We start from the raw sequence: 15011 nt of genomic DNA on the forward strand, positions 1-15011 counted from the left end.
GATTGATCCTTTGATCATTATGTAGTGATCTTCTTTGTCTCTTTTCACAGCCTTTGTTTTAAAGTCTATTTTATCTGATATAAGTATTGCTACTCCTGCTTTCTTTTGGTCCCTATTTGCATGGAAAATCTTTTTCCAGCCCTTCACTTTCAGTCTGTATGTGCCCCCTGTTTTGAGGTGGGTCTCTTGTAGACAATATATGTAGGGGTCTTGTTTTTGTATCCATTCAGCCAGTCTTTGTCTTTTGGTTGGGGCATTCAACCCATTTACGTTTAAGGGAATTACTGAAAAGTATGATCCCGTTGCCATTTACTTTATTGTTTTGGGTTCGGATTTATACACCATTTTTGTGTTTCCTGTCTAGAGAATATCCTTTACTATTTGTTGGAGAGCTGGTTTGGTGGTGCAGAATTCTCTCAGCTTTTGCTTGTCTGAAAAGCTTTTGATTTCTCCTTCATACTTGAATGAAATCCTTGCTGGGTACAATAATCTGGGCTGTAGGTTATTTTCTTTCATCATTTTAAGTATGTCTTGCCATTCCCTCCTGGCTTGAAGAGTTTCTATTGAAAGATCAGCTGTTATCCTTATGGGAATTCCCTTGTATGTTATTTGTTGTTTTTCCCTTGCTGCTTTTAATATTTGTTCTTTGTGTTTGATCTTTGTTAATTTGATTAATATGTGTCTTGGGGTGTTTCGCCTTGGGTTTATCCTGTTTGGGACTCTCTGGGTTTCCTGGACTTGGGTGATTATTTCCTTCCCCATTTTAGGGAAGTTTTCAACTATTATCTCTTCAAGTATTTTCTCATGGTCTTTCTTTTTGTCTTCTTCTTCTGGGACCCCTATGATTCAAATGTTGTAGCGTTTAATATTGTCCTGGAGGTCTCTGAGATTGTCCTCATTTCTTTTAATTCGTTTTTCTTTTATCCTCTCTGATTCATTTATTTCTACCATTCTATCTTCTAATTCACTAATCCTATATTCTGCCTCTGTTATTCTACTATTTGTTGCCTCCAGAGTGTTTTTAATTTCATTTATTGCATTATTCATTATATATTGACTTTCTTTTATTTCTTCTAGGTCTTTGTTAAACCTTTCTTGCATCTTCTCAATCTTTGTCTCCAGGCTATTTATCTGTGATTCCATTTTGATTTCAAGATTTTGGATCAATATCACTATCATTTTTCGGAATTCTTTATCAGGTAGATTCCCTATCTCTTCCTCTTTTGTTTGGTTTGGTGGGCATTTATCCTGTTCCTTTATCTGCTGGGTATTCCTCTGTCTCTTCGTCTTGTTTAAATTGCTGAGTTTGGGGTGTCCTTTCTGTATTCTGGCAGTTTGTGGAGTTCTCTTTATTGTGGTGTTTCCTTGCTCTGTGTGGGTTTGTACAGGTGGCTTGTCAAGGTTTCTTGGTTAGGGAAGCTTGTGTCAGTGTTCTGGTGGGTGGAGCTGTATTTCTTCTCTCTGGAGTGCAATGAAATGTCCAGTATTGAGTTATGGGATGTCTATGGTTTGGGGGTGACTTTGGGCTGCCTGTATCTTGGAGCTCAGGGCTGTGTTCCTTGCTGCTGGAGAATTTGCTTTGTATGTCTTGCCCTGAAACTTGTTTCACCCAGAGAGGTTTACAGCGTTATATGGAGAAGAAAAGAGTGAGGAGGGAGTTAGAGGTGACCCGAATGAGACGAGGTGGAATCAATAGAGGAGAGAGTGGGCTATTCAGTAATCTCTTCCTTATGTGCACTCCACAACTGGACCGCTCAGAGTTTTTCACAGAGTTATACAGAGAAGAGAAGAAGGAGGAAGGTGGCAGAGGTGGCCAGGAGTATAAATGGGGCGAATGAAAAGGAGGGAGACAGATCCAGCCAGTAATCAGTTCCCTAAGTGTTCTCCACCGTCTGGAACACACAGAAATTCACAGAGTTGGGTAGAGTAGAGAGGGGTTAGGGAGGAGACACAGGCGACCTGGTGGAGAAAAAGGAGAGTCCAAAGGGAGAGAGAGCAGTTAAGCCAGTAATCTCGCTCCCTAGTGAAAAATGGGTACTGAAGATTGGGTTCTTAAAGGTACAAAATTGGTAACAAATACATAAAAGAAGCAAAAATTAAAAATCTAGAGTAGAGTTTGGAATTTCAAAAATACAATGTTAAAGAAAAGAAGAAGGAAAAGAAAGAGAGAAAAAATGAACAAACAAATACAAACAAGGTCGTGAAAATTATAAAGAAAATATAGGTACAAAATCGATAACTAATACCAAAAAGCAAAAGTTAAAAACCTAGAATAGAGTTTGGAATTTCAAAAATACAATGTGTAAAAAAGAAGAAGAAAAAGAAAGAGAAACAAACAAGAACAAACAAAGTCGCATAAATTATAAAAAAAAAAAAATACAGATACAAAATTGATAACAAATACCAAAAAGCATAAATTAAAAATCTAGAGTAGAATTTGGAATTTCAGATATACAATGTTATTTAAAAGAAGAAGAGAAAGAAACAGAGAAAAAGAAAAAAGAAAAAAGGGTCACAGAAATTATATATATATATAAAAAAAAAACTATAGGTACAAAATTGATAACAAATACCAAAAAGCTAAAATTAAAAATCTAGAGTAAAAAAAAAAAAAATCTAGAGTAGAGTTTGGAATTTCAAAAATACAATGTTAAAGAAAAGAAGGAAAAAAAAAAAGGTCAAAAATTATAAAAAATAATATATATATATGAAGTTTACTTTAAAAAAATAGGGTCTTCTTTTTTTTTTTTTGCAAAGTAATTGGTTATAAAAGTGGAAATTAAAGGAATAATAGAGGACTTAAAATTTTTTTAATTAAAAAAAAAGAAAGAATGATCGTACAAATAGTAAAAATATATCTAGGACTTTCTCCAGTTTTGTTGTGAGTATTGTGGGTTCAGTTCATTTTTGGCTAGTTCCTTGGTCCGACTTATATTTCTCAAGATCTATAGGCCCCTTCCTATGTAGTTGGTACTAACCACAGGGTTTTAATCTATTGCCTGTAGCTTCCAAGGCGGTTCCCTCTGTTATAGCTTCTTCTGTTTGCTGGTCTCTTCAGTGTCTGGTTTCCACCCTGACACAAAGGTGACGGTGGAGGACACTTTTTTTTTTTTTTTTTATTAGGCTCAAATTGTTCAGTCGCGCTGAGGGGAGGTAGGGAGGGATGCTGCAAACAAATAACACTGGCGTGTGCTCGAAGTGCCTCAGCCACACTGGGTCTACCCCCTGTTCACAGCGTGTGTAGCCTCTCTGCTCACACTGCTCAGGCTCTAGGTTGCACCGCTGGGAACCATCCGCGGCCGGCCCTGGGCTGCCTGTACGTCCCAGGTCCAAGCCACTCAGGTTCAGGCACTCAGGTAGTCCTCAGAGGCGCAGACTCGGTTGGGCCTGCGTTTTGTGCCCTTCCCAGATCCGAGCAGCTCAGGTGATGAGGTTTTTGGCACGCGCGATTGCTGTGACTTATCGCCTCCCCGCCGCTTGGTCATCTAGGTGTGCACCGGCACACCTTCTCAGGCAGATGTTGACCGTCCAGACCCCCCAAGAAGTTTTAGTTAGCAAAGAAGCCTGCTTACAGTTTTATAGATAATGTCTCTCTGGGGCTGCAATTGCCCCCCTTCCGGCTCTGGCTGCCTATCACCGGAGGGGGATGGTCTGCTGCCGGCTATCTCTGTTTAGTCCTTTGTTCCATGCACGGGCCTGGCGGTGTCATAGGTTAGGGCTGGCTTTTCGCGCGGTAGATATCCCACAGTCTGGTTTGCTAGCCCAAATTATTTCGCTCAGATAGCGCTCGGGGTATTCAGGCCAGATTCTTGCGGGATGCAGCCCGCGCCGTGCCTCCCTGCCCAGCCCCCTCTTGCTAATGGCAGATGCAGGCGTCTACGCTGCTTCTCCACTGGGGAAGTTACCGTAGGGCTCTCAATGTGCGGGTTTTAATTGTTTGTTTACTTTTCCTCCGTTATGTTGCCCTCTGTGCTTCCAAGGCTCGGCACAGATTCGGCAGTGAGAAGGTTTCCTGGTGTTTGGAAACTTCTCTCTTTTTAAGACTCCCTTCCCAGGACGGAACTCTGTCCCTCCCTCTTTTGTCCCTTTTTTTGTCTTTTATATTTTTTCCTACCTCCTTTCGAAGACTTGGGTTGCTTTTCTGGGTGCCTGATGTCCTCTGCCGGCATTCAGAAGTTGTTTTGTGGAATTTACTCGGCGTTTAAATGTTCTTTTGATGAATTTGTGGGGAAGAAAGTGTTTTCCCTATCCTACTCCTCCGCCATCTTAGCTCCTCCTCCAGGAAGTCAAGTTTAGTTTCATGGCTGCAATCACCATCTGCAGTGATTTGGAGCCCAAGAAAATAAAGTCTGTCACTGTTTCTATTGTTTCCCCATCTATTTGTCATGAAGTGATGAGACCGGATGCCATGATCTTAGATTTCTGAATATTGAGTTTTAAGCCAGCTTTTTCACTCTCGTCTTTCTTTCACTTTCCTCAAGAGGGCTCTTTAGTTCTTCACTCTCTGCCATAAAGAAGGTGTCATCTACATATCTGAAGTTATTGATATTTCTTCCAGAAATCTTGATTCTAGCTTTTGCTTCATCTGGCCTGGCATTTCACATGATGTACATACAGCCTTGACATACTCCTTTCCTGATTTGGAACCAGTCTGTTGTTCCATGTCTGGTTCTAACTGTTGCTTCTTGACCAGCATACAGATTTCTCAGGAGGCAGGTCAGGTGGTCTGGTATTCCCATCTCTTTCAGAATTTTCCACAGTTTATTGTGATCCACACAGTCAAAGGCTTTGGCATAGTTAATAAAGCAGAAATAGATGTTTTTCTGGAACTCTCTTGCTTTTTCTACGATCCAGCGGATGTTGGCAATTTGATCTCTGGTTCCTCTGCCTTTTCTAAATCCAGCTGGAACATCTGGAAGTTCTTGCCTTGAGAACCCCATGAACAGAAGGGTTTCTAATTGCAAACAAAAGAGGCCACATCTGGATGGATCTGAGAGAAGAGATATCTATTGGAAACATGTATTTGGTAGCTTACAGAAGAATCAGGCTTGGGGAGTAGTGATGAATCAAGGAATTTAGGGTGTCTGAAAATACCCAAATTCTTTTCTCAGAAAAGTCTGGTGGAATGCCACTGGTGCCATCATGGGGTAACTCTTGCCATCATCCATGGAATCTTAACTCTGCAATCATCCTTTGAGCAACCAGATGGGCCTGCAACTTACATAGCTCCCTCAGGATTCCAAGCCTTCAGTGGAAGTTCCTACTGGCATAGTTGAAGATACAGTCTCTGCTAATAGCTGCAAAAGACATTTCATGTTTTTTATGGTAGAGTAGTGAGACCTTGTCTCTTAAGAAAAGATCTACAAAGGGAAACTCCTTCCCCCAGGTAGGAAAGATAATCAGACTGTTAAAAGTAATAGTGTCAACTTTGACAAATATCCACAATTTGGGGGTCAACAGCCCTCTGCTGTGGGGAATAATATATATTCAAACTTCATACAATCTTCTTGGGTTCAGCTTGACTCAGGGAGGAGAAAGGACATATGCATTAGAGCCTATCTAAGGAGGAAGAAGGCAATGGCACCCCACTCCAGTACTCTTGCCTGGAAAATCCCATGGATGGAGGAGCCTGGTAGGCTGCAGTCCATGGGGTCGCGAAGAGTAGGACACAACTGAGCGACATCACTTTCACTTTCCACTTTCATGCATTGGAGAAGGAAATGGCAACCCACTCCAGTGTTCTTACCTGGAGAATCCCAGGGAAGGGGGAGCCTGGTGGGCTTTATGTCATAGAGTCGGACATGACTAAAGCGACTTAGCAGCAGCAGCAAAGAGGAAGAGGCATCCTGTCCATAGCAGTGTAGATGGCTAAAGGACCTGGAGAAGTAGGTCGTAATTGCAGCTGTGGGAGAGGTGACTGGGAGAAGTGTAAGGGTGACAGCAGTAGGGGAAGAGTGGCCAAAGGATCTTTTTTTAAAATTAATTTTTATTGGAGTATAATCAATTTATAATGTGTTAGTTTCAGGTGTATAGCAGAGTAAATCAGTTGTACATATAGCCACTCATTTTTAGATTCCATTTCCATATACGTCATTAGAGAGTATTGAGTAGAGTTACCCATGCTATACAGTACATTCTTATTAATTTCCTAGTTTATATATGTGAAGTGAGTGAAGTAGCTCAGTCGTGTCCGCCTCTTTGCGACCCCATGGACTGTAGCCTACCAGGCTCTTCCCTCCATGGGATTCTCCAGGCAAGAATACTGGAGTGGATTGCCATTTCCTTCTCCAGAGGATCTTCCCAGCTCAGGTATCAAACCCGGGTCTCCTGCATTGCAGGCAGATGCTTTAACCTCTGAGCCACCAGGGATTCCCTATTTTATATATAGTGGTGTGTATATGTCAGTCCCAATCTCACAATTTATCCTTCCTCCCCTTCCCCATGGCAACCATAAGTTTATATTCTATATCTGTGACTCTGTTGTTTTTAAAATAGGTTCAATTGTACTATTTTTTTTTTTTTTTAGATTTCCCTTTTAAGCAATATCATGATATTTGTCCTTCTCTGTGTGACTTGTATCATTCAGTATAACAAGCTCTAGGTCCATCCATATGGCTTCAAGGGACATTATTTTATTCTTTTTAGTAGCTGAGTAAAATTCCAGTGTGTGTGTATGTATAACATCTTCTTTATCTGTTCCTCCATCAATGGACATTTAGATTTCTTCCATGTCTTGGCTATTGTAAAACAGTGCTTCAGTGAACACTGGGGTACCTATCTTTTCAAATTATGGTTTTCTCTAGATATATGCCCAGGAGTGGGATTGCTGGATCATTGGTAGTCATGAGCTCATGGAACAGGTTTAGCCCTGAGATGAGCTACAGAGCTTCTTAGTGGTATCCTCAGCCTTTAACAACAGTGCAGCTGGCTCAAAGAAAGGAGCATAAAGGAGGCAGGGATTTTAGACTGATGCTGGCTATGGGTTTTGTTGCCAATGTTGAGTTACCCAAACTCCATTGATTATCCTTCCCAGGGCCAGTTGCCAGGCATGTTATCAATATAGCTTTATTCATTTTTCTTAAAGCATAATGGCTCTATGATGTTTGTTAAAATTATACATTCCATTATAAAAAATCAAACAATATAGAAAAGTCCATGACAAAAATAAATTTTTCTCTCAATTTCACCATCTGGAAAAAATCATTAACATTTGGTGAATATTTTGTGAATATTGCATATTTGGCTATATAAGTAGAAATAATTTTAGGAAACTGGGATCACATACTAAACATTTGATTTAAAAATAAAATATTAAATTTGATACTTAAATTAAACTGAAGAAATAGTAATTAAAAGAATATTTTTTTTTCAATTTCTAAGTCATTTAATTTCCAACTCATTTAATTGATTTCCTGAATTGGTATATACGAATGGGTACTATACAAATCAATGTAACAGGAGCCACCCCTGTCACCTGGGGCGATCCTCTGCCCAGCTAACTCAGGTGCCCTCCCTCCAGATTTGGTCCAGCATGTGAAATGAGTGACAGCTTACAGCCCCCTCCCCACTCTTGAACAATTTCCAGAAGAGTTCAGTTAGGGTAGAGAGAGCCTCTGGAGTCCAGAGGCTGACTAGGTTAGGGAAAGTGATTATTGTTTTTGGGCCTCCCCCAAAGAAAAGGTGTCCAGCATATTCATGGTTCCTTCTTTTGCCTCAAAAAGCAACATTTATTCAAAGAAAAAAAATGGTGAGATGTCCGGGCCTTGGCTCCCTTCCTCCCCCTTCTTGCTGCTCCTTGGTCCCCCAAAGGTCGACTCCTGGCTGGGGCTAGATAGTAGAACAGCTGCTGTCAGATGTGGTCAGCTACACTGAGGGCAAGCTCTTCATTAGAGGTGTTGCAGAAGTTGTCTCCAAGGCCTGTCACCATGTTAATAGCCACACTATCACAACCAAAACGTTCACCATGACTGATCATATGGACGCAATTTTTACTGTTGGTGGGAAGGTCATAGTTTATGACTAAGGAAGCCTGCTGCACATTGATACCTGTAGCCAGTAGGTCAATGGTAATCAATACTCTGCTAGAGCCAGAGGGGAACTCCCTCATGATTACATCTCATTTTTTGGTTCATATCTCTACTCATGGCAGAGACAGTGAAGTCTCAGGTTTGCATCTTCTTAGTGAACCAGTGGGCCTTCCTTCAGGTGTTGAAGATGACAGCCTGTGTAATGGTCAAGGTTTTGTTTAAGTCACACAGTGAGTCTGATTTCCACTTCTGTCGTTCCACATTGATGTGGAATTGGTGGATACCCTCCAGTGTCAACTCTTCTTTCTTGACAAGAATTTGAATTGAATCCCTCATGAACTTGATCACTTCAAGCACACTGGAAGGCATTGTAGCTGACAGCAGAACCACCTGGCTTTTGCTATTAAGCTTTTGGAATATGTCATAGATCTTCTGGTCCTTAATCATTTCATCAACTTCATCTCTTATAAATATCTTGATGTGTTTGAGAGAAACGTGTCTCTGGTTAAGCATATCAAACCTATGGCCTAGGGTACCCACAGTGAAATGAGAGCTTCTACTTGTAACTTCTGCCCCTCAGCACACACAGTAGTACTCGCAGTGGGTGTACGCCCAATGGAGGCATGGCAGGGGGCGCCCATATAATCTCCTAATGCTGTGACTTCCTTCTGTATCTGCTGAGCCAACTCTGAATGGCTGCTAGGACCAAGGCCTGGTGGTCTTTAGATCCAATTCATTCTGTTGCAGAATTGATATGGCAAAGGTTGCCATTTTACCAATCCCAGATTGGGCTTGAGCAGTCACATCATAGTCCTTGATAAAATGAAGAATGGTTCAGAGCTGGATGGCAGAAGGTGTCTCAAAACCATAGGTGTAGATGTCATGGAGGAGGCACTCAGAGAGGTTCATGTCATCAAAGTTGTCACCAATCTCTTGTTACTCTTGATGATGCCTTATGGCTTCATCCCAAATGGGGCTATTTTCTCTGATTGGGAATCTTGATGTGCAGACCTGATCCTTACTGAATTAATTAGCAAACTTCAGATCTATCTTTTTTCACTCATAAAAATTTGGGGAGTGAATTTTTTGACATCATGTTACTGTTCAGTTGCCAAGTTGTGTCTGACTCTTCAAGACCCCCTGATCTGCAGCATGCCAGGCTTCCCTGTCTCTCACCATATTCCAGAGTTTGCCCAAGCTAATGTCCATTGAATTAGTGATGCCATCTAACCATCTCATCCTCTGTTGCCCTATTCTCCTTCTGCCTTCAATCTTTCCCAGCATCAGAGTATTTTCCAGTGAGTCGGCTGTTCACATCAGGTGGCTGAAGTATTGAAGCTCCAGTTTCAGTGTCAGTCCTTCCAGTGAGTATTCAGGGTTGATTTATTTCAAGATTGATTTTCTTGCTGTCCAAGGGACTCTTAAGTCTTCTCCAGCACCACAGATTGAAAGCATCAGTTCTTCAGTACTCTACCTTCTTTATGGTCCAGCTCTCTCTGTACATGACTACTGAAAGACCACAGCCTTGCCTATATGGACCTTTGTTGGCAAAGTGATGTCTTTGCTTTCTAACACACCATCTAGGTTGTCATAGATTTCCTGTCAAGCAGCAATCATCTTATAATTCATATGACATCATATAATACTGTAAAATGATAAATTTTTATAAATCTATTTTTAATTGACAATAGGTATAATAAAGCTTAATGCAATTTTATAAATGAATAAAACCATACAACTACAACCTAAATCAAAATTTAAAACATTCTCAGCCTCCCAATCAGTATTCTGCTCCCAAAGGTTACCATATTTTGATTTGTGTCACCAAGGATTAATTTTGCTTGTCTTTGAACTGCATGTAAATGAAATATTCTTTTGTGTCTGGTTTCTTTTGCACATTATTAATGTCTCTGAGATTCATGCATGCTGTTGAATGTAGCAGTAATTCAGTCTTTTTCATAATTGTATATAAGTTTCAGTATACAACATTATAATTAGTTTACTCATTCTACTACTGGTGGGCATTGAGGTTGTTTCTAGATTTGTCTGTTATGCATAAAGCTGCTATGAATATTTTATGTTGTTTGACATACACCTAAGAGTGGAAGTGCTGGATCATGTTCAGATTTAGCAGATACTGACAGTTTTATGAGATGGCTGTACCACTTTACATTCCCATTAGTTCCATTTGCTCTATGTCTTTGCAAATATTTGGTAATAAAAAAAAAAAAAATCATCCTAGTGGGATGTAGTTTTATCACATTGCATTTTCAGTTTGCATTTCTTATGACCAAAGATGAGCATCTTTTCATGTGCTTATTGGAAATATGAATGTCCTTTTCTTCTGAAGTGCCTTTTCAAGTCTTTACTTATTGTTAAAAATATGAATTGTTCCCCCCCCCCTTTTTTTTTTTTTTTTGCTTTTTAGATGGTTCGTGTACTCTGAATATGTCTTTTGACAGATAGTTAAATTCAGATGTCTTTTTCACATAACTTTTTAAAATGTCATCTTCATAGAATTTTATAAGAACCTGGGATTTAAGCATCTCATTTTACAGTTAAGAAAATAAACCCAACAAGTCTAGTTGATTTGTTCAAGGTGCCATAGAAGGCTAAAGATAAGAGTTACATTTCTCTCATTTTTAAAAATTCTAATACTCTGCCTAGCCTAAAAATTAAAAGTGAATAATTTAATCAACAGTCAAAGTTTTCACAGCATAGTCTATTCCACAGGTATTTGGATTTGTTTTCATTTATTAGTCCAAATCTTTCTTATCAAATTTACTGTTAATACTCTTAAAGTGAAAGCAGAGAGATCTTTATATTCTCCCACAGCACTGTGTGTCATTGCTTTCTTCTTAATGCCAGCTTGAGACTGAATGATTTAACTTCTATGCCCAAAGATAAGGTGAGGTCATTTACAGATTAGGTTAAAATGGAGGCATGATATTCAAGGATTTAGTAATTATTCCTTGGTTGGATTTCAAGGTTGGATATTGCTTAAAATAAGCCTTTCAAAGGTCACTTTCAAAAGCAATACAGTAAAACTTTCCAGCAAAAAATTTTCAACTAAAGTAAAAACTAAAAACAAAACCAAATGAAAGTCACTATTTAAAAGTATATGGGCTTGCATTTCTCTAATTAAAATGTCTGTTTTGTTTTTTTTTTTTTTTTAATTGAGCTGCATTTGCTGCTTGTATATTTTGGAGATAAATCCTTTGTCAGTTGCTTCACTTTCAGATATTTTCTCCTACTCTGAAGGCTGTCTTTGCATCTTGTTTATGGTTTCTTTTGCTGTGCAAAAGTTTTTAAGTTTAATTAGGTCCTGTTTGTTTTTATTACCATTACTCCAGGAGGTGGGTCAAAAAAGATATTGCTGCAATTTATGTCAAAGAGTGTACTACCTATGTTTTCACTAAGAGCTTTATAGTTTCTGGCCTTACATTTAAGTTTTTAATCCATTTTGAACTTATTTTTGTGTATGGTGTTAGGAAGTCTTCTATTTCATTCTTTTACATATAGATGTCCAGTTTTCCCAGCACCATTTATTCAAGAGGCTCTATTTTCTCCATTGTATATTCTTGCCTCCTTTGTCAAAGGTAAGGTGTCCATAGGTGTGTGGGTTTATTTCTAGTCTATCTATCCTGTTCCATTGATTTATATTTCTGTTTTTGTGCCAGTACCACACCATCTTGATTATTGTAGCTTTGTAGTATAGTCTGAAGTCAGGAAGGCTGATTCCATTTTTCTTTCTTAAGATTGCTTTGGCTATTTGGGGTCTTTTGTGTTTTCATTAAAATTATAAAATTTTTATTTGATTTCTATGAAAAATTCCATTGGTAAGTTGATAGGAATTGCATTAAATCTGTAGATTGCTTTAGGTAGTATAATTATTTTCACAATATTGATTCTTCCAATCCAAAGACATGGTATATCTCTTCATCTCTTTGTGTTGTCTTTGATTTCTTTCACTGTTTCCTGCATACAGATCTTTTTTCTCCTTAGGTATATTTATTTCTAAGTATTTTATTCTTTTTGATATGTTGAATGGGATTATTCCTTAATTTCTCTTTTTGATTTGTTGCTGTTAGTGTATAGGAATGCAAGAGATTTCTGTGTATTAATTTTGTATCCTGTGACTTTATTGAATTCATTGGTTAGCTCTAGTAGTTTTCTGATGCCATCTTTAGAATTTTCTGTATATAGTATCATGTCATCTGCAAACAGTAATAGTTATACTTCTTCTTTTCCAATCTGGATTCCTTTTATTTCTTTTTCTTCTCTGATTGCCATGAACTTCCAGAACTATGGACTTCCAGAACTATGCCAAATAATAATGGTGAGAGTGAGCAGCCTTGTCTTGTTTGTGATCTTAGAGGAAATACTTTCAGGTTTTTACCATTAAGAATAATTTTCAATGTGAGTTTGTCATATATGGCCTTTATTATGTTGAGGTAAGTTCCTTCTATGCTCAATTTTTTGAGAGCTAAATGGGTGTTGAATTTTGTCAAAAGATTTGCTGCATTCTATTGAAATTATCATATTTTTTATCTTTCAATTTGTTAGTATGGTTTTATCACATTGATTTATTTGCATGTATTGAAGATTCCTTGCATCATTGGTGTAATCTCCACTTAATCATGGCATATCTACAAACAATAAATGCTGGAGAAGATGTCGAGAAACAGGATCCTTCTTGTACTGTTGATGGGAATGTAGACTGATACAACTGCTGTAGAAAACAGTATGAAGGTTCCTTAAGAAACTTTGAATAAAATTACCATATGACCCAGCATTCCCACTACAGGTCATATACCCTGAGAAAATCATAATTCAAAAAGACACATGTACCCCAGTGTTCATTGCAGCACTATTTACAATAACCAGGACATGGAAGCAACCTAAATGTCCATTGGCAGATAAATGGATAAATAATACGTTGGGCTTATAACAGGGAAATGTTACTCAGCCATGAAAAAGAATGATATTGGGTCATTTGTAGTGTTGTGGATGAACCTAGAGTCTGTCATACAGAGAGAATTATGTCAGAAAGAAAACAGCAAATATTGTATATTATAAAATACATATGGAATCTAGAAAAATGGTACAAATAAACCTATTTGCAGGACAGAAATATAGACTTGTGGACACAGCAGAGGGAAGGAGAGGGTGGGAAAAATTGAAATAATAGCACTGACATCTGTATACTACTATTTGTAAAACGGATAACTAGTGGGAAGCTGCGGTATAGCACAGGGAGCTCAGTTCAGTGCTCTGTTATGATGTAGAGGAGTGGGATGGTGGGGCTGGGAGGGAGGCTCGAGTGGGAGGGGACAGATGTTTAAGCCGGTTTTAGAAAAGGCAGAGGAACCAGAGATCAAATTGCCAACATCTGCTGGATCATTGAAAAAGCAAGAGAGTTCGAGAAAAACATCTATTTCTGCTTTATTGACTATGCCAAAGCCTTTGACTGTGTAGATCTCAATAAACTATGGAAAATTCTGAAAGAGATGGGAATACCAGACCACCTGACCTGCATCTTGAAAAACCTGTATACAGGTCAGGAAGCAACAGTTAGAACTGGACATGGAACAACAGACTGGTTCCAAATAGGAAAAGGAGTACGTCAAGGCTGTATATTGTCACCCTGCTTATTTAACTTATATGCAGAGTACATCATGAGAAACACTGGGCTGGATGAAGCACAAGGTGGAATCAAGATTGCTGGGAGAAATATCAATAACGTCAGATATGCAGATGACACCACCCTTATGGCAGAAAGTGAAGAGGAACTAAAGAGCCTCTTGATGAAAGTGAAAGAGGAGAGTGAAAAAGTTGGCTTAAAGCTCAACATTCAGAAAATGAAGATCATGGCATCTGGTCCCATCACTTCATGGCAAATAGATGGGGAAACAGTGGAAACAGTGGCTGACTTTATTTTTCTGGGCCCCAAAATCACTGCAGATGGTGACTGCAGCCATGAAATTAAAAGATGCTTGCTCCTTGAAAGAAAAGTTATGACCAACTTAGATAGCATATTAAGAAGTAGAGACATTACTTTGCCAACAAAGGTCCGTCTAGTCAAGGCTATGGTTTTTCCAGTAGTCATATATGGATGTGAGAGTTGGACTGTGAAGAAAGCTGAGCACCAAAGAATTGATGCTTTTGAACTGTGGTGTTGGAGAGACTCTTGCAGAGTCCCTTGGACTGCAAGGAGATCCAACCAGTCCATCCTAAAGGAGATCAGTCCTGGGTGTTTATTGGAGGGACTGATGTTGAAGATGAAACTCCAATACTTTGACCACCTGATGCAAAGAGCTGACTCATTTGAAAAGACCCTGATGCTGGGAAAGATTGAGGGCGGGAGGAGAAGGGTACGGCAGAGGACGAGATGGCTGGATGGCATCACCGACTCAATGGACATGAGTTTGAGTGAACTCTGGGAGTTGGTGATGGGCAGGGAGGCCTGGCATGCTGTGGTTCATGGAGTCGCAAAGAGTCGGACATGACTGAGTGACTGAACTGAACTGAACTGATGGCTGATTCATGTTGTTGTACAGGAGAAACTAACACAACATTGTAAAGCATTATACTCCAATTTAAACAAATTTTTTAAAGTTTATGGGTTGACTAATTTTGTCTTGTGTAAAATTTCTGGAGATAGCTTCCTACAGATATTCAAATAAAATGTGAAATATGTAGTAATTTAGAAGGAAATGAAGATTACATACTGTGGAAACTGTTCAGTGGTTCTAGTGATTAGGAAGGCAATGCTATCAAGGTTGCATGTTAAGAGCTTGAATAAATAGTTTTGTGCAGTGTAAGGATGGGGAAAAATTCAGTGTTTTAAAATTGCCATGTTTGTTGTTATTTTACATGATTTTTACATCATACACCTGATTCGCTGGAAAAGACCCTGATGCTGGGAAAGATTGAAGGCAGAAGAAGGGGGAGGACAGAGGATGAGATGGTTAGATGACATCA

General features: G+C 39.0%; 1 pseudogene; it reads right to left on the reverse strand.

The window, feature by feature from the left end:
• Positions 1-7849: 7849 nt before the first annotated feature.
• Positions 7850-12839, reverse strand: LOC109559958 (eukaryotic initiation factor 4A-I pseudogene; annotated as a pseudogene).
• Between the last annotated feature and the right edge of the window lie 2172 nt (positions 12840-15011).

The sequence above is a fragment of the Bos indicus genome, chromosome 6 (assembly GCF_029378745.1).
Source record: "Bos indicus isolate NIAB-ARS_2022 breed Sahiwal x Tharparkar chromosome 6, NIAB-ARS_B.indTharparkar_mat_pri_1.0, whole genome shotgun sequence".
NCBI classification, from domain to species: Eukaryota; Metazoa; Chordata; class Mammalia; order Artiodactyla; family Bovidae; genus Bos; species Bos indicus.